The sequence below is a fragment of the Cucurbita pepo genome, unplaced genomic scaffold, assembly GCF_002806865.2.
Source record: "Cucurbita pepo subsp. pepo cultivar mu-cu-16 unplaced genomic scaffold, ASM280686v2 Cp4.1_scaffold000740, whole genome shotgun sequence".
In the NCBI taxonomy this organism is placed as follows: domain Eukaryota; kingdom Viridiplantae; phylum Streptophyta; class Magnoliopsida; order Cucurbitales; family Cucurbitaceae; genus Cucurbita; species Cucurbita pepo.
Window position 1 is genome coordinate 1 of NW_019646955.1, and position 8,255 is coordinate 8,255.

The 8,255-nt window shown below is 37.8% G+C and overlaps 1 long non-coding RNA gene across 3 annotated transcripts in view; it reads left to right on the forward strand.

Moving 5' to 3' along the window:
• Nucleotides 1-6,370: 6,370 nt before the first annotated feature.
• The window catches only part of LOC111785790, an 8,272-nt gene continuing 6,387 nt past the window's right edge, over nt 6,371-8,255 (forward strand). Inside the window, exons 1-3 of one of the 3 annotated variants that reach the window (XR_002813705.1) lie at nt 6,371-6,664; nt 6,744-6,825; nt 7,372-7,392. This is a non-coding gene — a long non-coding RNA (uncharacterized LOC111785790). Of the gene's footprint in view, nt 6,665-6,743; nt 7,592-8,255 lie in introns of those variants that run through there. The other 2 variants (XR_002813704.1, XR_002813703.1) reach the window with 2 other exon arrangements.

Here is an 8,255-nt window from a genome sequence, read left to right on the forward strand (position 1 = left end):
AATGTTGGCTCAAGCCCACAACTCTGTCTAGTTGGTTCACATGCATATGGCACAGTCTAACTTCGTCTAGCCTACTCTAGTTACCTGTGCACGTGTCCAACAGTCTCAACAGTACTTGATTTCACAACCCATCAGCTCACACTTAGCCCAAAATGTAGAACCAACCCGGACGACTCATGAACCAGCTTCATCAACAACTAGCCTCTTCACCTCACCTAACACCTCACCTAACTCCAACTCTATTGGCACAGTACCTCATGCATGGTGTATGCCATGAGCACAAGATACTTCCCCAATATATTTTGTATAGACACGTAATCTATGATATGATTCGTGTTCCTTCCTTCCTGTTAGTTTTTGGCAGTGTGAGCCTATGTTAGTCCATAGTCAGGCCTAGAGTGTATGTATACGAGTCCACCTAATGGGTTCATGAGCGTGAACCGTGTGTAGAAAAAGTATTATGCATCCAACTTTACCTGCAAAAGAAAGTAGAACACAAACTGTACAATGAAATTCGAACCGTCGATCTTTGAGATGATAATTAAATATCTTATCTACTAAATTATGTTCAAATTTACTCGGGAAAAGGAGTTATATTGCTTGTAAGGAAAGTGGAATGGCCAAAGATTACATAGATGTCGTGTTGGTACACGACAAGGCGAAGGAAAGAAGGAAATACATGAAAAATTAAAACGGCATCGTTTCATATGTTCTTTTTCTTTTTTACATTTTTGGCACAAATTTCTGCATTATCATAATGTCATCTTCAACCCTTAAATGTAAAAATTAATTTTACAATAAATAAATAACAATAATAATAAAACTCTCTTTTAAAGTCTGATTGACTTTGACGTTGTTGTTTTTTTTTTTTTTCTTCTTATTTATTGATAATTGTTTAATTTCATTAATATCATTTTACGATCTTNTTTACATTTTTGGCACAAATTTCTGCATTATCATAATGTCATCTTCAACCCTTAAATGTAAAAATTAATTTTACAATAAATAAATAACAATAATAATAAAACTCTATTTTAAAGTCTGATTGACTTTGACGTTGTTTTTTTTTTTTTTTTTCTTCTTATTTATTGATAATTGTTTAATTTCATTAATATCATTTTACGATCTTCGATTTTTTTCCCTTTTTCGTAACGAGTGTGATATGACATGTTCTTGAAAAAAAAATTAAAAATTAAAAAATTAAATTTACACTAAACATTGGTTAAAGGAGATTAATTATGAGCGTTTGAATCCTCCTTTTTCATCTGGAATCAGAGTTTTGACGGATCGTCCAAGAACGATATATAAGTGTTTTATACTTAATTTGAAGTTAGTTATTTTTACCGGTGTTTGGAAATGAATTACAATAAAATTGTATTTGAAAATTAGAATTAGAGCTCAACAACTCGAGAAGGAACGAAGTTGATGTGCGTTTTCTATGAAAAGTTATGGAAATATAAGTAAATTAGAAAAAATCTAAGAACTAATGGAATTTTGAAAAATTTATTATGGAGGCAAGCAACGACTGCCATGTGTCAAGCAACGGTTGGAGCAACACATCTGCTTCCTATGGAGACGCATGTCACTTGGCCCAATCCGATCGTCTTACTCGACTCGTCACCCCGCGCACGACCTAGTTCAATACCTGTGACCCAAGCCGACCGCCTTACCTGACTCGATCCTACCCCATCTCTCCTAGTGCACCATGTGTAGCACAATAAGTGCACTCACACGACCCAAACATGCGCGTGCAGCCACGTGTATTCCTCCTCTTTTGTGCATGTGTGTTCATTTTTCACTTGTTTGACCTCCTTTTTCATTTAATTTTACTTCAATTAGAATCGATCGGTGACCTTTCTGTAGTAAAAAAAAAAAAAAGCTCAGTAGGCCATCTTTCATCTATGAGAATAGAATTTTCTCAAGTAATACTTGTAATGATCGGTAGGGCGTGCTGGCGTGCTAGCGTGCTAGCCTATCATGCCTTAAACGACTAGATTATGCACGTTTACGACTATAATGGAAAATTTTTGATAAATGAACCATGTGTTATGGAAAATTATAAAAATGGCTCTAGGATGGGAATTCAAGTAGTGTGCCTATTTTGATGTTTTCTGCTATGCTAGAATGGAGGATGAGATATTGTGATCTGCACTCTAGGTGATTGATAGATATTATTTTCCCATTGAGCTTGCTTGGATGTATGATTTACGATCTCTGTGCGTTAATGTTTGATAGAAGTATCTCTCCAATAAAAGTGTACGAATGAATATATTATGTTTTTTGTGTTTTAGGTGATTGATAGAAATATCTCCTTCGTAAAGCATATATACGTGAGCTAAGCTAAGTTTATGTTGCTAGGGTTAGAGCGGTTTATACTTTGACCTAGGTCAATATGTTTCTAGTAGACCAAGTATTTTAGGATAATGAGCGGCTATCAGTTTAGACTTGAGTGCACCTAGAAATTGGATTAGCTCCAAGGAGCTAACCCCGGATGTCTTGAAAATATGAGATGTGGACTAAACTCTCTAAACTCCCCCTAAGAATCTAGTAAACCTCTACAACATCTAGGTACGATTAAGGAAGTTTAACTAAACCTTGAGACGACTTGAGTTATTATTTAAGTTTACGGTCAGGACAAGGTTGATGTTGTGATTTCGTTAAATCGGTTTTGAGGAGGGACTTGGAACTACACGAGTAGTTAGCTCAAGACGAGTACTTTTATTAAGTGTAGAAACGGGTCACGGCTGACTTTGGGACTCCATAATCTGGTCTTGGAAGAGACTAGGGACTATGCAAGGAGATGGCTTAGGGTGAATATTTCTATTGAGTGTAGAAACGTGATAAGACAACCCTAATCCTTAGCCCAACGATCAAAGCTTTTGTTGAAACAAAAGCCCTTGAATCAAAGTAATTAACACCTCCTTCTACGAAATTTGGATCCACCAAGAGATAAGGCTAGAATTGAATTACCTCTTACGATCGAAGATCTAGAAGCAAGATTTGGAACCTTGTTCTAAATTGAGTCACTCCACAATCGAACTTGATCAAGGCTTGATTGAATGGCTCGGATTCAATTCTACCACAAGAATTGATTGAAACTTAGAAATGACAAATATGATGATCAAATTTCTAAAGAAAACGTCTCAATTTGAGATCTGAATTACATTCATCCACGAATCTGATTTTTACCTAACATATTGTAGGTATTTATAGTCTCCCGACAAAAGACGTTTGTGGCCGGGATTTATTCCTGATCCCCTTTAATCTCCACAAGACGAAGTCAAATCGATCATTTGACCCTTACATATTTTATGAAATTAAAAACAATACTTTCTTACCAATGTTGATGTGCTTGTGTGGCTAAAGCAATATGTTTGAAATTCATTGAGCTCTCCCCGCGTAGGGTTTGAATTCTGTTGTGGACATTTTTTAATCTTCTTGACATTTTTTAAATCTTCTTGGCAATAGGTCCATTTGGAACATCGTGATTCTTATCAAATGGGTCCAAGACTGACGTTGCGACTCTATAATCGATCTAAAAAAGAGACTTAGGACTAAATGAGTAGTTGTCAAGGTGAGCACTTTTATTGAGTGTAGAAACGGGTCAAAGCTAATGCCACGACTTCATAAACTAGTCTCAGAGAAGGACTGAGAAATACACAAGTAGTTGTCAAGAGGAGTGCTTCTATTGAGTGTGGGAATGGGTCAAAACTGACGCCGCGATGTCGTAAACCTACCCTAAAAGGTGACTAGGGACTACACAGGTCGATGACTTATGATGGGGTAACATCCCCAACTTTGGGAGCTACACAGAAGCTTAGATAGTTGTAAGAATAGGCTCGAATTCCTAAAGCCTAAGAAAAACCCATTGAAACCTACTCGGAATTGGATGTGATGAGAGAATATAAGTAGGTTGCTTACCGAGTATGTGTATACTCACCTTTTTTTTTTTTTTTTCAAAGTACCAGTCAAGACGGGAATTGCTCAAAAGCTACGCTGTCATATAGGGGCATCGACCCAGGGCGTAAGTAACTTGTATTCATTTGTATAATGCTCTTGTTCCCCATGTTATATACCTTTTGACTATGTTATATACCTTTAAAATGCCCGAAATTTTATCATATTTTTACTATTTTTATTTGCTATGTTTTCATTTGTTTATTGATCTCTTGTCTTTTTAATCACGGTTCAAAATTCAAAAACCTCAAAATTTGGATCGTGATAATTCGTTTTAAATTTCCGACACATAAAGAATGAGACAAACTTTTGGAGTGCTAAGATCCAAAGTCACGACGAAAACAACTTTCGTTGGTTGTATTGATTTTGATTGTTAGGACCAACATCATTTGTATCATCAATTCAAACATAGTTTTGAAAGCAACAATTACTTTCTTAATGGTGAAATAGTTTTGAATAACTCAAAAGTCTTCCAAATAAATTCTTAATTAATATGGAGATGGGGAAATGCTTCGCCATCTCTAATTAAGTTTGTGACAAAGTTGGATGGCGATTGCAAAGTGGATGGTGAAAGGAGTGAAGGTTTAATATCGTTGAGATGGTAACGACTCAAGCTCACCGCTAACAAATATTGTCCACTTTAGCAACACATCGTTCGGTGTTTCAATTTCACCACTAACAAGTATTGTCCGCTTTAACTCATTACATTTTGCTGTCAGTTTCACGGTTTTTATTTATTTTACTATTTTTACTCACAATATTCATTACCCATTTCGTGTAACCTTGAAATGTATGATTTATGGGAAGTTTAGGTTCGAGGAGTAACTTAGTCTACAATATATGAACATGGTTAGTTATGTCCTATTTTGACAACATTATTAATATGTTATGCTTTGAAAAGTTACAAAATATTCGATCAATCGTTCATGTGAAAATATTTGAGTGAAGTATCATATAATCCCAAAGCTCACGTAATGTTCCCAAATGCTTTTAGTGTTTATTTTCGTTTCATCGGTGTTTTTATACTTAAAAAAATGGGAACCAAGGAAGTGAAGTTTTCGTTAAAATAGGAGATCAATTTCATCCTCGTTGGTCCAAATATAGGGTCACTCCTCCATGTTTATGATTATGTATGTACCTCTTCATGTTATTAGGTTATTATGGGGCTACTGAGGGTCGTCACTAGTAGCGATGAGTATATTAAAACTGGCCCACCTATGTATCTTAATTGGTCGAGGTTGGAGATCGCTCCTTCAAGGCTACTAACGAGACGATAATTAAACTCTATTGATATGAACCAAGACATCAATCATATAAGATAAACTTCATTCAAATTATCACAACATGTTGCAATGCATGCCGCATTAAACAAGAATCAATCTTCATTTATTCTTAAATGTTTACAAATTTTAATGTATTTTAAGGCTTTTTATTTATTTTAAGGTTATATTTACATCGTGGCTAATTAGGATGATAAAACATGAAGGTTACCACTCTTGAAATGCCTCATAAAAGGTGAATGGTTTTCATTTTGAGAATATATAACGTCATGAATATACCGACTTGAAAAATAGAGTAAAAAGAGAAGTTTTGCTTTCTTTTAACCCAGTTTATTTACAGTTCTATGTAGTTTAGGTTGCATGTTTAGAATCGTCTAATCTTGACATGATCGATCTTTGCTTGTGGAGAGATTTGAATCTCAATTAAGTGTTCTTGTCTTGAGATATTTGATCAAGTATAAGGACTCTAAAATCTAAATATGTTTGACTTTGAGCAATTACATGTGAGCAAATAAAAAATATACTAAAAAAAAGTGTTCGTTTGTGTGAATATTCTTCACTTTTAGAAGTAGTTCAAATCAAGTAGGTATCGTAGTCATGTTGCTGGAGAATATCGGGTTCAAGTAGGTATCATAGTCATATTGTTGGAGAATATCAAGTTCAAGTAGATATCATAGTCATGTTGCTAGAGAATATCAAATTTAAATAGGTATCATATAGTCATGTTGCTAGAGAATATCGAGTTCAAGTAGATATCATACTCATATTGTTAGAGAATATCGGGTTCAATTCAAATAAGCAACGTGATCGTGTTACAGTACACTACTCGATTCTTCGATAATTTTAAATGATGGGAGTGAGGAGAGAATAAAGGTAGGTTGAATTAGTGGGAATAGAAACATCCAAAGAGGTGGAAACACCACTATCGTCTACGTCTCTATCAGCATCAGCTTTCTTTTTTGGTCTTTTGGTTTGGAAAATGCATCATCTCGTGCCACCACTGAATGTGACAACTTTTGACTTTTAATATTACTCAAGAACACATCTTTTTTTATGGTCTTCTTGACACTATTTTTGTTTGTTGAATTATAAAGTAAAATTATAAAGTTAAGCTCCGTAATACCAGAAGAAAGAGAAAGAGAAAGAGAAAGAGAAAGAGAAAAAAGAAAAAAGAAAAAAGTCGAGATGAAACTCCATCCAGAGTCCTGCAAAAGAGAAATAGTGAGAGAAGGGGTAGAGAGAACCTAGAGAGAGGAGAAAGAATGAACCGCGAAGACTCACCAAAAATTACTGTCGGAGTCTATTCCGATGAAGATCATGATGCAAGGAGGTGAAGATCATGATGCAGAGAGACTTTCTTGGAAGGGAAAAGAGAATGTGGGTGGCCGGAGTCCCATTTTTCATCAAGAAATCGGAAAACCCACAAGGTAAGAATCTTGAACGTTTTCTCAGATCTACGGTTTTCCTTTGTGAATCAAGATTTGAAATCTTGATATATTTATCTAGGAACAACTCTACGCATGATTTGTGAAGAAGTTTGGCCGAGACCTCAACCCGAAGGCGGAGATCCAAGAGTCGGCCGATAACGGTGAGCGAACTTCCATCGTTCTTAACTCGTCCGGTAGTCAAGCAAAAATTACAAAAAAAATAATAGGACGTAGCCCGTAACACGATCTAAAACTTTGCCGAAGGAATCATGTCGATCCGACCTACGGATCAAAAGATAGGAAAATCGGAAAAGAGGACTGTGTTTCGGTTTTCAGAGGGCAGAGAAGAAAGAAGAAAGAAGAAAGAAAAAAAAATAAAAGAGAGTCGGCCGGCGAGCGGCGGAGGNGGGCGGCGACAGGCACCGGACACACGGCGACAGGCACCGGACACACGTGTTGCCTGCAAGCCGGGCCGAACCCAACGCGGGCCGAGCCGACCGGACCGAACCGGACTGGCCGACCCGCGAGTACGCGGAAGCGGGCGCGCGTGCAGCCTGCGACTAGCGCCTTCCCGCGCACGTGACCACGCACTCCCAACGCGCTGCTGGCGCGTCAGCGGGCGTGGGATGGCCAATTTGGCCCGGTTACTTTCTGTTTGCCCAATTTTGTCCCGGTTCCAGTTTTAATACTGTTTTTACGTGAATAAGAACCTAATTTAAAGAAATCAGTATTTCTGGACACCTGGGCAAAGAAACGCTAGAAAAAGGCCACGTGTCAACCAGGTAAGTCACCACCCGGTATTTAGGAAGAAATACTTGTAGGATTCGCTTGGATTGCATGCATGCTAATAGTGTTACCTCATATTAGCTCTCCATGTAAATTATTTGTCAGAGTATTTGATATGATTGTATTGGGTGAATTACATGAGTGTTGCTGTTTGCTTTATGCTTCCGCTGTATGTATGCATGCATTTAATTTATGCTGGAAGTGTGTATTCCGTGTTTCGGGTGCTTGATGGACGAATTCGCCCCACTGAGCGCGAGCTTCGTGCTCTGGGTGCTTGATGGAGGTCATCGCTCCGTTGAGCCGGTATGCCTAGTTTGCATAAATTAATAGTACGATGTTACAAGACGATTGTATGCACACTCTGTTAATTGTAGGGCCCATTTCTATGATAAGCTTAGGGAATTATTGTTAGGAGCGATATGTCACTCCAGCCAGATTTAACTTTCCCCTAGGAACTTAGCGGTTTACCACGGCAAGAGGGTACCTTGGAGTGTTCATAGGTTGCTAGCGTGAGAACGATATCTATAGCTCCGTGGGAGGACCAAGGGTCCCTGATCAGTTCTTACTGCTCTTAGCCATTTCGCATGGGAAATGTGTCCCCACGTCGTACAGCCCATTAACTGCATGGGAACGAGTTGGGTCGCGCCCCCCATAGGGGGACTATATGGGCGTAAGGGTATTCAACACACCCCTAGGCTAGATACCATGTAGTCCCAGATAGCCATGTAGAGGTAGCACCTTATAGAGAGATACCGACCACATTAGCTAGGCGTAAGGAACCTCTAGGCCTTTAATGAAAGGACGA